At 40.9% G+C, this 19466-nt stretch overlaps 1 long non-coding RNA gene across 14 annotated transcripts in view; it reads right to left on the bottom strand.

The window, feature by feature from the left end:
• Positions 1–19466, bottom strand: part of LOC309638782 — a 390227-nt gene that overhangs the window by 267604 nt on the left and 103157 nt on the right. For 8 of the 14 annotated variants that reach the window (XR_014251270.1, XR_014251271.1, XR_014251272.1 and 5 more), the window contains one exon: positions 6255–17859. The exons of 1 other annotated variant lie outside the window; for it this stretch is intronic. This is a non-coding gene — a long non-coding RNA (uncharacterized lncRNA). The remainder of the gene's footprint in view (positions 1–6254; positions 17860–19466) is intronic. 5 more of the 14 variants (XR_014251279.1, XR_014251281.1, XR_014251284.1 and 2 more) reach the window with 3 other exon arrangements.

Genomic DNA, 19466 nt, shown 5'->3' with positions numbered 1-19466 from the left:
TTCTCAAGACATTGGATGTTTAGGCAATGAAGGACCATGATCCCTGAGGGCTAGGAACAAGTGAGGTGAATCTTATAATTGCCCCTTTACATTCTTAAGTGAGTTTCTAGGTCACAGCACAGGATGGGGAACCCACGTGGAGGTCAGTGGACTTCTTGATTTGCAGAGACAAAACTAAGAGTCTGGGGAGACCAAGATGGCAGTGTACTAGAAAGAGAGATATGAACCCAGATGATAAAATTAGTAGACAAGGACATTAAAACATTATTATAATGGTATTCCGTATGTTCAAGAAGCTAGAGGATTGAACATGTTAAGTAGAGATGTGAAAGAAGTAAAAAAGACCTAAACTGAATTACAATATCTGAGATAAAAATTGAACTGGATGGGATTAATGGCAGATTCGACATTGCAGAAAATAGTGAGCATGAAGGCTGTCTACAGAAAGGAAAAAAGACTGGAAAAAACAATGAACAGATAAGTGAGCTTTGGGAGGATCCTACGTAGAAAATGTGAAGACAAACCACTCATTGGGAGAAGTTATTTTCTAATCACATATTTGATAAAGGACTGGTATCCAGACTGTATAAAGAATTCTCAAAACTCAGCAATAAGGAAACAAACACAGAAAGAGAAAAACAAATACCGTATGCTAATGCACATATATGGAATCTAAAAAAATGGTACTGAGGAACCTAGTGGCCGGGCAGGAATAAAGACACAGACGTAGAGAATGGACTTGAGAACACGGGGCGAGGAAGGGGAAACTGGGACAAAGTGAGAGAGTGGCATGGACATATATACACTACCAAACGTAAAATAGACAGCTAGCGGGGAGCAGCCGCATAGCACAGGGAGATCAGCTCGGTGCTTTGTGACCACCTAGAGGGGTGGGATAGGGAGAGTGGAAGGGAGGCTCAAGAGGGAGAGGGTATGGGGATATATGTATACGTATAGCTGATTCACTTTGTTGTACAGCAGAAACTAACACAACACTATAATGCAATTACACTCCAATAAAGAGATTAAAATAAAACAAACAACTCAATTAAAAAAATAGACAAAAGATTTGAACAGACATTCTACCAAGAAAGATATATGGATGGCAAATAAGCACACGAAAAGATGTTCGACATCATTGGTTATTAGAGAAATGCGAATTAAAACCACAATAAGATACATTACTCACCTACTGGAATGTCTAAAATTCTAAAAGACCAATATACCAAGTGTTGGTGAGGACACAGAGCAAGTGGAACTCTCGTACATTCCCAGTGGAAATGTAAACGTTGCAACCATATTGGAAAACAGTTTGGCAGCTTTTTAAAAAGTTAAACACACATCTATCATGTGACTCAACCATTTTACTTCTAGGAATTTAATAAGACTAATGTTCTTGGCAGCTTTCTCTCTAATAGTCAAACCTGGAAATAAACCAAATGTTCATCAACAGGTGAAGGGATAAATTATGGTACCTATTTACAATGGACTTGGCAATAAAAAGGAATAGTTGTGCATGCAGGGAGTAACATGGTAAGCCTCAAAGTAATGACGCTGAGTAAAAGAAGTGAAATTTTTAAAGAATACTTTATGATTCTGTTTATATAGTTTATATACTATATGATTCTGTTTATATATACTACTATATATATACTACTCTGTGGTAACAAAAAGCAGATCCATGATTGCCTGGAGAGGGGGCTGAGGAGGGTGGCAGATAAGGGCGGGAAGAAAGGATTCCGAAGGGCAGGAGGAAATACATGGGGGTGATGGGGGGTGATGGATGTATTAACACATGGGGTTGATGGGGGATGATGGATGTATTAACTATTTTGATTAGGTTGATGGTTTCATAGGTATGTACATACACTTACCAAATTGTACACTTGAAATATGTGCAGTTTATTGTATGTGAAGAAGAAGTAGGAGGAAGAAAAAGAGAAGAAACATGGCTATGATGCTAAAAGTAGCTCTCCTACATCACTCCAGAGGCCAGGGCTAACTTCTTCAGGGCACCCAATCCCAAGCTAAAATAGGAATAATGAAATAAAGTAAGTACCTAACAAGAAAGTTGTGGAGATTATTCATTTAGCAAACACTTTTTGACTGTTTACTTGATCCTCATCAGATTCTGTATTGAGTGCTTTGCATTCTCTAGTTCATCTATTCCCCACATCAGCCCTCTGAGGTAAGCGTTATTAATATTCCCATTTTACAGATGAGGAAGCCCAGAAGGGTTAAAAAACTCACCCGGCATAGAGCAGGTATTCTATAAATATGAGTTGAGACAACTCCTTGTGGTGTTGTGTCAGTGGAGGTCACCTTTCCCGGCGATTGAGAGCACAAATTCTGTAGTCACAGCAAACTGGATTCAAACCCACATGCCAGCTCGGGGGAATTGGGCTTAGGATTTCATCTCTCTGTGCTCAGTTTCCTCATCTGCAAAACAGGAATAGTAAAGCCTGATGTGAAGACTAATTTGAGGAATGTGCATAAGGAATATGGAATAATGGTTGACATGTAATCAAGTCTCGGATATAAGAGTTATCATGTTAGTTGAGTCTTGGCTTATGCAGTGTTTGTTGACTGACTGATGATGGAGACAAAGCATGTGACAGCTCTAATATACTCCACCTGAGAACTCCCCAGATGGCAGTCCTGTTCTCACTCACCATGCCACTGGGACCAAGAAAGAGACCTAATTTCAAAACAAAACCCACCACTTGCATCCTAACAAATTCAGGTCTCATCACTGATGCTTCTCCAGCCCTGTCTGGCCATCTCATAACCCCCTCAAAGACTTCTGTGGGAGCATTGACCTGAGTGCACTTGTCTCCTCCTGGACAGAGCCCCACAAGCCAGTGACCTCCCACCTTCCACTTCATTTCCTCTTAAATATCCTCACCCTATCTTGGGGCTCTTGAGCCTCCAGGAAAAATGGTTCAGTGCCATTTATGGTACATTGTCCTCTTCGGAGTGGATACCATTGTTTAATGGTTTACATAAGGGCTAAGAGCCCTGGCTTGTAGGCCCCTCGGCTGACTTTGAGTACCAGCCTTGTGACTTTGAACAAGTTACTTAAGTCTCTGGGCCTCAACTTACTCATGTGCTAAATGGTAATAATAATAGTATCTACGTCAGGGGGTAATTTTGAGGAGTAAAAGAAAAAAAAATTACATAAATTATTTAACCCAGTTCTTTGGTAATAAGGAAGCTCACAACAATTGCTTGCCATGTGTTTGGTTTTGTTCTCACTGTTGTGTTTTCCAGCTTACAGAACCCTTTCACATTTGCCGTGTCCTTGGACACAGCCTGGTGAAGGAACAGGCTGTGTCCTGTTGGAGAGTTGAAGGCTGGGCTCTGAGAAGTAACTGGCTCTGTGACTGGGTTTTGCTCAGGTCACAGCTGGCAGACCAGGGCCTTCATCCTGAATCTCAATGCCACAGTGGAGAGTACTGCTACTATTCTGATGTCATGCTAAACACTCAGTTCTACCATTCATCCCATGAAGTAAAGAGATGTTGCTGTCGAGACTTCAGTTCATTCCAACATATACGTCCTAAAGTCAACTAGGTGTGCAGAAAACCAGAAGCTCTTGAACAGAATACATTTATAGCCAAAGACGTTCTTTTCTGGGAGGCAGTGTCAGAGTGGTTAAAGACCCAGCCTTTGGAATGAGGCCTGGTTTCAAATCTGCACTCTGCCACTCACCAGCCATGTGGCCCTGGGCAAGTTCCTTGATCTCGACAAGGCTCAGTTGCCTTGTGTATAACATGGGGTTAGAAAGCATACCTACCTACGTCTTCTAAGGCTTAGAGCATCATTCAGGCTCTTAGACATTCTGAATAAATGTTAATTTTTATTATCAATTTTTTACCCTCCAATTCGTACCTACCGCCCTTGGGGTAAAGACCAAACTCTTTAATGTGACCACAAAACCTGAGCCTGTCTCTGTACCCATCTAGCCTAAAACTCTACTTTGCTTACTACCCAGCAGCTACATTAGTGAGATGGCTGTATAATTTCTCATCCAAACAGAGATGCTTTGGAGAGGGCAAGAAGGCTCTATTAATGAGTACCCTGAGCCTTAAAAGGGACTGTCCCCAGCAAACAGGGGCATATGGTCACCCTACACATTGGTCTTCTCTCCTCTCCATGCTTGGTTTGTGCCAAACTCCTTTGCAACTTTATGCATGCTGCTTTACTTCACCAAAATGCCCTTCCCCACCCTCTTCACTCGACCACCTATTATTCATCCTTCAGGGCTCACCTCAAGCGACACTTTCAACCACAGGCCCTCGCAGCACCCTATATTCCTTTCTCCTAACACTTCCCGCAACGTTTCATTCAAAAATAATCTCTATTAATGTTGATTTATATCTATCTCTCCCACTAGACCAGAAGCATAGGCCATGACTGTCTAATTTATCACTATATCTCTCTTCTAGCAGTTAGTGAATGAATGAAAGAATGGATAAATGAAATTATTATCACATTCGTCCTGCACAATCTCTGTAGATGAAAAAGTATGATCACCCCCAATTTGTAGATGGAGAAATGGAAACAGAGAAGTTAAGCAACTTGCCCAAAGGTATACAGTGAGTGAATCATGCAGGACATGGGACTCTGACCCCTAGCTCAGTGCCTTTTCTGCTATGCCACATTGTCTCTTAATACTTTATCTCCATGTCTTCTGGACTGAAGGACTCAACCTCTACAGCAAGTAGCTAAGAAATGCAAGAGAAATCTCTCTGAACACAGAAAAGCCCTCTTTACTTCCTGTTTTAGTGGGGAGATTTAGGAAAGGACGCTTACTTCAAATCAGTATAAGAAATAAACATTTTCACCAGGTTGAATATAGCCTATTCCAGTGGTTATTTGGATAAAAACCCCAGGGCAACGTCCCAGCCGACCTCATCTCTCTGTGGGCAGCAGAGTGCCACCAGGTTCAGGCCACACTCGGGAGCCTCAGCCCGGGAGCAGCACACCAGGAAATAGTTCAGAATCCCAGGGCTCCAAAGCAGCCTTGATGGCTGTAACCTGAGAGGCCTCTTGAACTTGAAGGAGAGGTCAGTCGACCCAAACATTCCATTGTCCACTGAGAGACACCCAGCGCAACTTGAGATGCCTCCAAAAGAACATTATTCTCTTACAACAGAGAGCTTTATATGTTTTCAAAGTGCTTCCATAAACAGCTTTGTCTTCCTTTTATCCTACCAACAGCTAAGAAAAGGAGTGGGAACAGGCAATGCCACAAAAATGGGTAAGATCGGGGCTTCCCTGGTGGCGCAGTGGTTGAGAATCTGCCTGCCAATGCAGGGGACACGGGTTCGAGCCCTGGTCTGGGAAGATCCCACATGCCGCGGAGCAACTAGGCCAGGGCGCCACAACTACTGAGCTTGCGCGTCTGGAGCCTGTGCTCCGCAGCAAGAGAGGCCGCGATAGTGAGAGGCCCGCGCACCGCGATGAAGAGTGGCTCCCACTTACCGCAACTAGAGAAAGCCCTCGCACAGAAACGAAGACCCAACACAGCCATAAATAAAATAAATAAATAAATAAATAAACCCAAAAGTTAAATGAAAAGAAAAAAAATAAAATGGGTAAGATCATGGGATTTGGAGCCAGACTTGCTTGGACCCCATTTCTGACTCCTTCTGTCTATGGGACTCAAATAAGTCACCGAGCGCCTCTGAGCCTCAGTTTCCTCACCTCTAAAATGAGATACAGTAGTAGTATTACATACAGGGACACTACAGAGTCAATTCGGTGATATATGCAACATGCCTGACACATCTGTTCAATAGTAATTCAATACTCATAGTTGTTCAGTCTAAATTTCTGGGTTCCATTACATTGAGTGGGATTTCTTTATAGGGAGGCCCACCAGCAAACATCCCCCCATTAGTTAATCTCCATAGTTAACCAGCTGGCTGAGTAAATATTTGTGGGATGCATCCATAAACCAGCGAATCTCTGTCCCACGATGGCACCAAGAAGCCTTTTCCTACTCTCCTGGTTCAAAGCGTAAATGCTTCTAGAATAACAGACTGTCAGGCATGGATGGATCACAAACTGGTGGATTTACCAATGCCCTCGGAGCAATCAAGCCTAAAAAACAACCTTTTAGGTCACATTGATGGGGGTGAAGGGGAGCCTGGCTGGGTCCTGATGAATCCCACGCTCAACCTGACAGGGTGAATGGCAGCTTCATCAAATGGGTTCTTGGTGGAGGCCCTCGGGGAGTTCTCACTTACCAGCCTCTCCAGACCTGTCTGTCTGTCCACGGCAGACCCTGCCTCTGACTGGGGAGGCCTGAGTCAGGCAGCCAGGAGACCTGCTGATTGGAGTCAGCTCTCTGGGCTGTCAGCTGGGGAGAGGGGGATATTGAATTCATCAGTCATGCTGACAGCGGACGAGGGGTGGGGGAAGGGCTCCCAGGGCACAGGCGAAAACCCAGCGTAGGACAAAGATGTGAAGAGCAACTGGTTTGGCCTTGAGCAGGGTGACCCCTTAAGCCAGATTAATGACCCACAGTTTCCTATTTTTGCTTCAAATTGCACTAAATGATGGATGATAAACATTAGCCTTTGGTCCTCACTCAAATCGTCTAAGAAAAGCAGTAGACAATTTCCTAAATTTCTTCCGTAGTATTTTGATGTATTCTTGATGTGATACAACAGTTTGCTTTTCAATAATTGGACATTTTGTTACTTCTGGGAAGGGGAAAAGGTATTGGAATTTATTGAACACTTACTATGTGCCACGTCCATCGGTCATTTTAATCCTCGGAGAAGTGGACATGAATATTTCCGAAGTTATAGGTAAGGATACAGGGAAAGACAGGTGACTGACTTGCCGAGTCACCTCAAGTCAGTGACAAAACCAGAATTTCTACTCAAAACCAGAATTTCTACTCATTGACAAAACCAGAATTTCTACTTCAACTCTAAAGTGTATCCATCCATGCCTCATCCACTTGAACTCTGCTCCAGGAATCAGTAACTTGAATTGGTTTGGCCCATTATTTACCTGTTGGTAATATGTATATATTTTTCACTGGTTTATTTTTGAAGTCAATTATTTCTCTCCATGCATTTTACCTGGAGCCCTGTTAAATTACCAGGCTAAATCTTCAGAACAATTGTCTTTGGTCCTAACTGTCATGAGGAGGTCTAGTTCAGGTGGAATCTGTGAGGGTCCTTCCTAGGATCTGCTCCAGGTCTGGTCCACTCCAGGACTCATCAAGATGCACCTTTTCCTGGATTCTCAGAGCCAGAACAGACCTTGAGGTTCTTCTTTTACAAATTGCTGGGGCTTTCCTAATTAGCAGGTGGTAGAGGGGGAAAGAGAGTTTTACAGTTGGTGTAGGGAGCTGGGCCAAGGACCCCTCTGGTTATGATGCTCTAGGATTCTGTGAACTGAAGGTTCTCTTCTGGTTTAGCGTCCATATCCACACTTCTGCTCTCCCAGCCTGTCTTCCAGGTCCATGGATTATATTGTCAGTTTTAGTGCTTTCAGGTTAATGATATAGAATTGAGGTTTGGAAAGGACCTTCTGGCTGTCAAGTCCAATCTTCCATTCAGTACTTGAATCTCACCTACAACACCCTGCTTACTCTTCTCCAGCAATGAGGAGCTCATTACTTCACTCTTTCTTTGGAAAATGTGGCCATTTGAAAGCTCTTCCTTCCCTTTATGTTGTTTCAGGCAGAGGGGACAAGATGAGCCAAAGCACGGAAGAGAGAAACAACCTTGTGCCTTCAAAGAGGATTTGGAATCATAAGACTAGAGTTCAAATCAAGCCTCCTACTCCTTAGCTGATGACCTTGGACAGATCACTTAACCTTTGGGACTTGAATCTTTCTTTCCTTGGCTATAAAATAGGGGAGTAATACCTGCCCTATCTACCCCAAGTAGTTGCTGTGAGGTTCAAATGAATCATGAATACTTATTTCACAGAGAAAAATACTGTGTGTTTTAAAATACAATACTTATTATCATTGATATTTTCTTAGCCAACCTTTTCTACTTTGAACAAGAAAGGAACCAAAGCAGTTGTTTTTGTTTTGCTGTTGTTGTGTTACTATTTGTAAGAGAGAGATTTAAAACCTATTATAAAACCGAGAGGTAGCCCTTGCTCAAGTTTTTTCATTTAGTGCACCCAAAATATTCCCAGACAATATCATGAAATTGCTTTTCCCTCATCCCCAAATCTCCTTCCTGATCCTGGAGTAATCTCTGTGCTTCTCCAGGGAGAAGGCTAACACTTGTGCTGATTTGCACCCAAGCTGCCTAGGGCTTGCATTGACAGAGACAGATGTCAACAGGGTGAAACTAACTAATTTTACCTGATGACCTGAGCCAGATGTGACAGAAGGAAGAAAGGGGGGAAAAAAGATATGTCCTCTCCTTGCTAAGCCACAATCCATGCTGTATTTCAAGATTATTTATCAGCCTCAAAAGTGTTTTATATCCTATGAAACTTTTCTGAAATAGTGTTCCCAAGTTATCCAGACTTGAATCCCTCTGGATAACTGTGGTTATTACCCTTTGGGAAAACCCTATTTGATAATTTCAAATGCAACAAAGAGTCCTTCATCTAGATGACATCTCACTTAATTCTCAGAATAATCCTATGTGGTAAGTTTTATTATCATTCTCATTATTCAGATGCAGAAAGTTAAGCCAAGAGAAGAAAAAGTGAATATCCAAGTTCACAAGGTTAACAAAACTTGAACTAAACTAGAACTAAAGTCTTTGATTTTAAGATAAAAGGAAGTATTAAAGGCAACCTCTCTTAAATGCACATTTCAAACAGGGTGTCAACCATTGATTAAATCCCTTCTTTGTTCAAGGTTCTGCACTAAGCATTGGAGGAGAGGGTTTAGAGGAATATCTCATTCTATTGAAGAAGAGTTTCTTTTCATACACTATGAATTGTGTGATTCTCAGGTCTACCCATTCAACAAATATTTAGTGATACCCACTAGATACCAACCAATGCTCTGGGTGTGGAAAAAAAAAAAGAGAGAGAGAGAGAGAGATGAACAATCCATGCCCTCAAGATGAAAGATTAGAAGGAAGTCGCTCCATATGATCAAATATCGATTTGATCAAGGTCTATGTAGGCTATATGGGAACTCAGACAAACCTTATATAGCACAGCCATGGGGTGAAGGAGTACAAGGAGGGGAAAGTCAGAAAGTCTTCTAGGAAGAGTTCTCAGGTAACTTAAGTCTTGAAAGTCAACTATGGCTTAGCCTAGTTAATACAAGAAGAAAGGATATTCCAGGGAGTAGGAACAGTGGAAGCTAGGCATAGGTTGACAAGAGTTCCAGGCATGGAAGACCCCAAGTTTAAAGCCTGGTGAGAGAAGTGGTGAGAGATGAGACTGGACAGAATGTCAAGGGTTGGATCTTGAAGGATCTAAGAAGCCAGAACATTAGTGTGTAAAAATGCAACTGGTTTCTGTAAGTTGATTTTGTATCCTGCAACTTTACTGAAATCGTTGATTAGTTCCAACAGTTTTTTGGTTGAGTCTTTGGGATTTTCTATAAACAAAATCATACCATCTTCAAATAGCAACATTTTTATGTCTTTCTTTTCAATTTGGATGCCTTTTTATTTCTTTGTCTTGCCTGATTGCTGTGGCTAGACTTCCAGTACCACATGGAATGAGAATGGTGAAAGTGGGCATCCTCATCTTAGAGGAAAAGCTTTCAATTTTTCTCCATTGAGTATAATGTTAGCTGTGGGTTTGTCGTATATGGCCTTTATTATGTTGAAGTATATTCCTCCTATACCCATTCTGTCAAGGGTTTTTATCCTCAAAGGATGTTGTATTTTGTCAAATGCCTTTTCTGCATCTACTGAGGTGATCCTGTGATCTTTATCTTAATTTTATTAATAAGCACACAATGTTTTGATGTGAGATAGTTTTCTTCTCTAGTCATAATGTGTTTCTGAAAACAATTGTTTTTGCAGGTAGTTAAATTACTTGTGGATTCATCTGACTCCTTGGAGACCTGTTTTTAAGTTTTTCTAAGGCAGTTCCAGAATAGGCTTTACTAGAGGAATTGTTCAGCTCACGATAAGGAATGATGCCTCCGGAGTGTTCACTGAATGCCCCCCAGGTGATCACCAAGGCTTTTGAATTTGACTTTCTGGAGCTTGAATGTTTCCCTGACTTTTATGAGTTCTGGGAATTGTTCTGATTACAACTCCTGGTCATTCTTTGCCTGGTCTTTCTTCACTCCAAACGTGTGTGACCTTTTACTCAGCAAAGATTCCAGGGGACCCTATGCAGATTTTTGGAGATATTTTTCTGCATGGCTCCCTTCTCTCTGTAACTCTGCCCTAAAAGTTCCTAGTACCACAACTTCCTTGTCTTTGCTCTTGTCCTCAAGTTAGTGAGGTCTCCAAGCTCATTCAGTTTCTTCCTTCCTGAGCCTACAGTTCAGAGATTTAGACTCATCTTATTTGTTTACCTTTTTTCATGGGTCACAGCTTTGCACTACCTGTTGTGCAATATTGGAGAACAGGTCTTTCAGATATTTTGTCTTCTTGTTTATTGTTTATGAGGAGGCGAAGTTCATTCATGGTTACTTCATCCTGGTTGAAAGTAGAAATCTCCTACCCTGGTCTTTTCCTTGCTGGCCCTCTTGCTCACATATTCTCATCCTCTCTTTCCTGATTCAAATCAGGACCCTGATTCTGCAACCCACTTATAACTCTCCTACTTATCCAAAGTGCCAGTTATCGCCAAACTAAGGCAACTTTTGCCTAAGGCTGTTTTTCTCCTTTAAGGAATATTCTATACTCTGTGTTTTTACTTTCTCACTTCCCGTTCATGCTTTGATCTAATGCAATTTGAATTTCACTAGCACCATTCCACTGCCATAGCTGATACTGTGGATAGATACCAATAATCTCCTTATTCTCAAATTCAATGGAAGCACTTCTGCTCCATTTTCCTTGATTTTTCTGCAGCATCTGATACTGCTGACTCCTTCCTCCTTGTCAAATCTGCATTCCCTTGGAGGAGAGAAAACAAAACATTGTGGTTAAGAGGACAGACTTTTAGTCAAAGAGACCTTGTTCTAATCCAAGTTCTGCCACTTATATAGATATAAGAACTTGGACTAATTACTTGATTTCCTTGAGTCTCATTTCCTTCATCTGTTAAAAGAACATGGTAATATCAACCTCACAGTATTGCTGGAAGAGTAAATGAAATAAATTCATAAGGTGCTTAACCAAGTATCTGGCACTTAAAGGCACTTCATAAATAAAAGCCTTGATTATTACCTTTCTTCTAATTTCTATGACGTTATTTTCACCTGGCTGTCTCTGGCCATTAGGTGAGTCTCCCTTAAAGGTTCCTGTTTTTCTAACTATCCTTTGAGATGTATTGTGCCCCATGACTCAAGCCTCCTTTATTTTGTTTTTCGTTTTTACATTTTAGATTACTACTTTAAAAAACAAAGTATTAAAAAGCATTGAGTAGAAACAAAAAATATTTGTGAAATAGAGGTAAGTTAAAAAGGAAATAAGGACAACTTACACCCCTGTCCCTACCACCTTTCTGAAGAAATAGAATATTACAATCATCTTTGAAACCCCCTGTGTGCACTTTTGGGGTTCTATCCCCTACCCTTTCCCCCCAGAGAAAACCATTTCCTGATTTTTGTGTTTATCATTTCCTCACTTATTTTTAAAGTTTCTCCATGATCGTTTAGTTTTGCAAGCATCTGTACTTTATATAAAAAGAAACATACTGGATGTTCTCTTCTGTAACTTTCTTTTTTCTACTTAACATTATGTTCTTGAGGTTCATCCATGTTTCTGAGGTTCTGTTTCATTATTTTTTATTGCTTCATCATTCCATTGTATGAATACTCCAGGATTTATTCAGCCTTTCTCCTGTTGATGGATATTTGGGCTGTTTCCTATTTTTTTTGCTAGTACAACAATGCTGCTATGAACTATTTTTCTATATCATCTCTGAAGTTGTCTAGGCTATAGAATCAGGACTGGTATTGCTGGATGAGAAGGCTTGCACATTTTTCCTAGGTAAAAATGGTTTTTTAGAATGGTTGTATCAGCTTACACTTCCATCATCATTGCATAAATATTCCAGTTGTTCGACATCCTCACCGACACCTGATATTATCATATTTTCCGAAGCTATTTTTTACTCTATCCATTCTCCCTTAGTTTCATCACCACTTCTGAGCTGATGACCACCAGACATTGACCTCCAGCTGATATGTTTCTCCTAAGCTCCAGATCCACATACTCAACTCCCTATTTACCATCTCCTGGTTGTCTTCAGCCAGAGCAAATGCAACATGTCCCAAACTACCATATCTTTTTCAGTAAATTGCACCATCTTTACACAGTTATCTAAACCAGAAATGAAAGTATTACCCTAAACGTCTTCCTTTCCCTTTTATCCTTTATCTGAATCCTGTTAATTCTACTCCCCAATTACCTCTTGAATCTATTTGCTCTGTTCCCTTATGATTCACTGGTATTTCTGGCACTCCTCTTTCAGGGCTCACCTCCCCATTTCATGACGTTGGTAAGGCCTTATGACTTACTTGGCCAATGAAATGCGTGCAGATGTAACATATGTCACCACCAGGCAGAAGTTGTAAGACTCAGTGCATGATTCACCATGACCTACAGCCCTGCCTCAAGGACTGACAACAGTACATCTGGTAGAGGGTCCATCGGCCTTGATTCTGGAATGAGAACAACAGAAACCTGCTTCCACATAATTAACATGTATCAATAGCATTAATTTAAAAAACCTGCTTTTTTGCTGTTTTAAGTCACTGAAATGTTGAAGTTATTTGTAAATACAGCATAAACAAGACTATCCTGACAAATGCACCCTTCTTCCCATCTTCCTGACTGTTGAACATGTATAAGCAGCAGAGTTAGAGAATTTTCCAGTTCCCTTGGAGTTCACTGTTATGAGATTTGAAATTTTTTTGCAACTTCCTGAATAAACTCTTATGTTGGCATGGAAATAATAGCCTTTGAATGCCCAACTTCAGAGCTTGCTGAATTCTTTCCAAGTGGCGTTAGTTGAGGTTTTGGCACTTTCTTCCAAAGCACAGCCATCCTCTATCTGCATAAAAGTGAGCTGTTATCTTCTTTCCAAAGCCATCAAATCTCAAAATAGTATAAGTTGGGAGTAGGCTAATATCTTCCTGGCAAAGTCCAGTGTCAGGTTTCAAGGGCACCATATGACATCTAGCTGACGAGGGACATAATTAGAGTGTCTATAATGCTCAAAGACCTACAGAATTTTGCTTTTAAGGAACTAACCAAATCTAAGCCATGTTATGACACTAACCAAGTGAGAGGAAATTAACATTGGTTGAGCCAGGCATTTTATGTATACTGTCTTGTTTGGTCTTCAGAACCACTTTGTGTGTTGGATATTATTACTCTAGCTGACAAATCATTCCCAGAAAACAGATTCAAACTGAGTAAGTGACTGGTCAAGGTCATCATAAAGACTCTAGGTCCAGAACCCAGAGCTTAGGGCTTCTTGTAAGGTGTTCTTTCGACTCCACCCTAGACTCGTAATTGTGTCACTTTACTTTGCTTAAGATTAAAAAATAACCCAAATGGAGACAGATGAGTTTTCTGAGTCTTGACTCACTCATCTAACAAACATTGCCTCCAACTTAGTGCAAATACCATTGCTAGAGAAAGAAAAATGAACTAAGAGAATATAGAATAGATGAGAGGAAGAAATCCCTGCCTTCAAGGGGCTCATGACATACAGTATAGGCAGATTAACTACAATGGGGTGTGATGAATGCATCCATTCATTCATTTATCAAACATTTACCAAAGGTTGAAGATTTGGAGGCAGAACCACAGTCCCTGTCTTCACGGAACTCACAGTCCAGTGTCACAGGTAGAACAACAGAAATATGCTGAGTGGGAGCATCAGGAGGGTACGGCCAGTTCTCTCAGGTGAGTCCTAGAAGTCTTCAGACCTGGGGTGATTCTGGAGATCGATTTTTTTTTTAATTAAGATGTAATTGTCATATAACAGTGTGTAAGTTTAAGGTGTACAATGTGTTGATTTGATACATTTACACAGTGCAATATGATTACCACCGTAGCATTAGCTAACACCTCTGTCGTGTCACATAATTATCAGGGAGATAGATTTTGAAAGATAAATTAATAACCAGAAGAAGAGCATGCCAGGCCACTACAGCAGCATCTGCAAAGGCCCACAGGGCTGGGCTGTGAATACTCCCCTGGAGAGAGAGGGAAATCTTCCCAGAGGAAGCAACCAGTCAACTGAGACTTGAAGTATGACTAGGACAGACCTCACGGACAAAGGTGTAGAAAGGCACCACCAGAGCAGATGCCAAAGCATGGAGCCTTCTTTAGAAGCAACTGCAAGCATTTGAGCATGCCTGTGGTTCAAGGTTCAGATGGGGGAGTAGTAGAAAATGAAACTAGAAAACCAAGGTCAGGGGCAGATCCTGGAGAGCCTTGAATGGTTTGCCAAGGAAACTGAGATTTCTCTTATAAGCAATAGAGAGCTGTGGATGTAATATCAGCACAAATTGAGAGAAAAAAAAAAACCACTCAAAACAGAGCCTCACACACAATAAGTCCTTAGCAAATGTTAGCTATCATTATTTTTAATTATTGTCTTAGTCCAGGCTGTTACAATAAATACCATAGACTGGGTGAAATAAACAACAGAAATTTACATGTCACAATCTGAGAGGCTAGAGGTCTCAGATCAGGGTGCCAGCACGGTCAGGCTCTGGTGAGAGCTGTCTCCCTGGCTTACAGATGGCCACCTCCTTGCTGTATGCTCATATGACAGAGAGAGACAGAGACAGAGACAGTGAGACAGCTCTCTAGTCTCTTCTTATAAAGGCACTAATCCCATCATGGGGGATCCACCCTCAAGACCTCATCTAAACTTAATTACCTCCCAAAGGTCCCATCTCCAAATACCATCACACTGGGGATTAGGACTTCAAGATGTGAATTTGGGAGGGCCAAAAAGATTCAGTCCGTGGAAATTATCACTATAAAAAGGTGTTATTAGAAGGAAATAATATGGTCACATTAGCAGTTTAGAAAGCTCACCCTGGCAGGCATGTGGGAATCATAAGTCAAGGGTTCCCTCCACCACTGGTAGTACCTACTCATGTTGACAGGTGTATCTGGGCTCCTCCTCTCTGTTTCCACATCTCCTCTGCTTCCCTCTCTCACAACACTTAGTACACGTCTCCTTATATGCTGGTCCTTCATGTTAGGTCATCAATTGCATGAGGACCGAGATCATATTGATATCTGTGTCCTTAGCACTGTCAACTAAAAAATACTTAAATGCACGTGACTCCACACTCCCTCATGGCACTGGGCTGGTGTGTCCTCCACTTGGTTTCCCCTCCTCCCTCCATATTCCACATTAAAACGCCTGATCATTGCAGCCTGCTCTGGTTTTAGGCTTAGGGTGTCATGTTTCAAAAGTTCCTACTCAGATCATGGGTGGTAAGTATGGTGTCTGCCCCCCCACAACACTTTCCAGAACCATCCACATCCATGTTCCCAGTTTCTTTGCACTGGCCTTGAAATTGATGACAAATGAATTTTGCAAGCCCATCTAGAAAATTACCTCAGCACCCAAGTCTTTTCCTGGGGCCGTTTACATTCTTAAATGTAGGGAGAAGGTTGAGGTGCTTTTTCTTTTTAAATTCCCTGAACCACTGGTAAACCCATTTCACCCTTATAAATGGATGGGAGATGATGTCACAGCACAGTAAAAGCTCTCATTGCTTTAGCCCTCCCTTCGTGGTTCAGGACTGACTCAGATTTCTCTGACCTCGGCTCCCTCTGAGGCTGACATGTCAGATCACTAGGACTTGTCTCAGACCTTCCACCACTTGAGGCAATGGATGGTCAGAGAGCTCTTGGAAGAAGACACTGATTTTTTTCAACATCATACTGTTAGCCTGCACCTCCCACTGACACATCCCGCATGGATCACTTTGCCATTCATTAATTCAAGCAACATTGATAGAGCTCTTACAATGGTCAAGGTTGTGCTGGATTCTGAGGTCACAGAAGTGAATAAGGTATATATCCTTCCCTGGAGAAGACAGAGCATTATGCCAAGATGAAACGACCATGACTAAGACTCACTCACTCATATCAATGAGTTCGCAGAGTTCGTAGATGAGGAATATGTATAACCACATGGCCATGATGTAATTAATACAATGTTGAGGGTAGCAAGGACTTTAAGGAATATATATGTATATACATCATATATTTTAAATAAATATATATATATATCTACTATATATGCATATACTAAATATACATTTGTATACCTATATGGGTACACATGTATACCTATCCTATATATACACTACATACTTCCTATATGTATGAGTATATATTTTATATGTATATATTTACTATAATATTTACTATGAGCCAGGTCCTTTTAAAAATGGTCTCATAAATTAACTCATTTAATTCTCACACTATCTCCATGAAACCTGTACTATTATCATCATCCACATTTTACAGATTAGGAAACTGACTCTTAGACATTTTAAGTAACATGCTCATGATCTACTAAGATCTACTAAGAGCAAGGACTTGAATCAGGCAGGATACTTCCAGAGGCTGTCTTATTAAACCATATGCTATAAACTGTGAAGGAGGTAAATAATGGAATTGTTCCCAGCTGACAAGGCTGTATTTGCATGCAGACTTTAAGGCAGGAAAGGAATATTTGAACAAATCCTTTGAGGTGGAACTTTGTAGACCACCCTCAAAGAATGGCAAATGATTTAATTTGGTTGGACCATAAGAAGATGATGCCTGGTTTTGGCTCTGTGAAAAGGTCATGTGGAAGAGTGGCGTCATTCTGGAGGGCAGAATGAAAGCCAGTGGGTAGAGGGTGAAGGGACTCAGATGGTGCCTGGCTTTCTACCAGCAAGGACGTACAGGAGTGGAGCATCACCTCTTTTGGGTCCAGCTTGGCCTGTCTGAATAGTCTAGCCTGCTGGTCCATCTTGGGGGCAAAGGATTTGAGCTCTGGATTCCACAATGTTGACTTTTTAGTACAATGGCCCTAGAACCTGAGTATCATCCTCTCTTGCCTGAAGAGACCACCAGTGTCCACAGCAGACAATAAAGGCACTAAGGATCTGTCCACTTGTCTGCTGCTGTGAAATAAACCACCCCAAATTTGAGAGTGTAAAGTAGCAATCATTTTATTGTGATCCCAGATTCTGTGAGTCAGGAATTGGGAAAGGGCATGTAGGTACATCTGCTCTCTGTAGTACAATGTCTAGGGACCCAGCTGGAAGATTCTAGGCTGGAGTGACTTGACAGGTGGAAGCGGGGATCATCTGAAGACTCCTTTACTCACACGTCTGGGGTTGATGCTGACTGTTGGTGAGAACTGCCTCTGAGGCTGTCAATTAGAACACCTGTAGGAAGCCTCTCCACGTGGCTGCCTGTGCTTCCTCACAGCATGGCAGCTGGGTCCAAGAGTTACCACCCTAACAGAACCAAATGGAAGCTATGTACCTTTTATGACCTGGTCTCTGAGGTCAAATAGAGTCACTACTAGTATAGTCACAAGCCCATCCTGATTCAAGGGGAAGAAACTAGACTCCCACAATTAAAATCATGAATATCAAGGTTATATTGTAAGAAGAGCACGTGGGACAGGAGATATTGCTGTGGCCATCTTTGGAAAATGCAATCCGCCCCAGAACTTCATATTCAGAATCCAGAGAACTCCCAGCAGTTGAACCCAATCATCTCACTATGGAGTTGGCTAAAAAAAAAAAATGCCAGTTCAGCAAAAATGCATCATCATTAGCACCACCCAATTTCCAAAGCCATTTGACCACCGAACTCTTTTCCTATGAGATTCTTCAGAGACAGGTAACCCTCCAGCCTACTTTTAAATATAGTAATCCAGAGATTATTCATATAAGATGTGACCTCAAAATGAAATTTTTCCCAAGTCCCTCTTCAGGACTTTTGTACCAGCTCTTTTCTCTGCTTTCAACACTGTTCCCTCAGATTTTTACAAGGATGACTTTCTCTCCATTTGGGGCTCAGTTCAATCAACACATTTTGGGAGAAAACTTCCCAGATTACCCAAGCTAAAGTGCCCACTCTTTCCACACATTATCTGGTATTTCCTAATATCTGAAATTATTTTGTTGACGTGTTTATTTTCTGTCTTCTCCCTGCCTCATGGCTTCTGCATGGTAAGTGTCATTAGAGCTTAGACTTTGCTCTTTCTGTTCTCTGAAACCTAGCCCAGTGCCTGGCACACAGTACACATCCATCAAACAGTCATCGAATGAAGAAGTGGAAAATGGTGCCATACCCAGAAATCTTTTTGTTTCTTGTTTGTGGGATTTGGGGTAAGGAGAATAAAGAATGTTTACATATATCTCAACGAAATGTAAGCTTCCTTCTTTTCATCTCTCCACTTCCTGAACCCACTCCCAAATTTTCTCCTTTTTTAAAAAAACAATATTGAATATGATGCACAAAAGAGGGCTGTGCACAATTGTGCAAAAATCTAGAAAAGCAAAATATAATAACTACTTCTTGAATTACCTCCCCATAGAATTTCAGGTGGTTCCATATATTCCATTATAAATTCCCTCATATAGAATTCTTTTCTTTTTAAGTGTAGCTAAGAATATATAATAAAATATAATATATAATTTATTTATATACAAAATATTTATATTTATGTAAATATATTGAATATATTTATCATATTTATATTTTATAAAACATTTTATAACATTTATATAGTATAAAATTTCTACTATATAAATATTATAATATTTATGTAAAATGTAAAATACAAATATATGTTATAAAATATAATGAGTAGCTTAAAAAACCACTTTGAGCTTTCTTTTAAGTATCTGATCTTTCTTAAAGATTTCATTTCTAAACAGTGGAAAAAACTAATTTATATCACTGTGACACAGAAGTGTATATCCAAGAAAATGCTATAAATATCAAAAGCATTAGAAATAGCTCACTTGAATTAAACAAAGCCATGACTTGAAAAACCTCAAACATAAACGAAATGGAAAGTCAAAGAGATACAGTAGAATTTTATCTTCATGTACAGTCACATATTCTTTATTCTCCGATGACAGGATTAACAAATATGGCAAGCCTCCCTAAGGTAGATTTCAACATACAAGGACTTCTTCATCCAAGATTCTTGGAAACAATGACCTCCAAGAAAAGAGATCTCTTTGCTCTTCTATGGAATATCCTTCAGAGTCCTAGCTTCCACCCCGCCTCCCCTCCCCCCCCGCCCCCACACCCCCCACACACCCCCCACCCCCACCAGCACTGCCCACTATGACTCAGCAGCGCTTATTAACCACATGCAGGTGC

The sequence above is a fragment of the Balaenoptera physalus genome (assembly GCF_965194825.1).
Source record: "Balaenoptera physalus genome assembly, chromosome: 1".
Lineage (NCBI taxonomy): Eukaryota > Metazoa > Chordata > Mammalia > Artiodactyla > Balaenopteridae > Balaenoptera > Balaenoptera physalus.
This window is presented reverse-complemented; position numbering and strand designations above follow the sequence as displayed.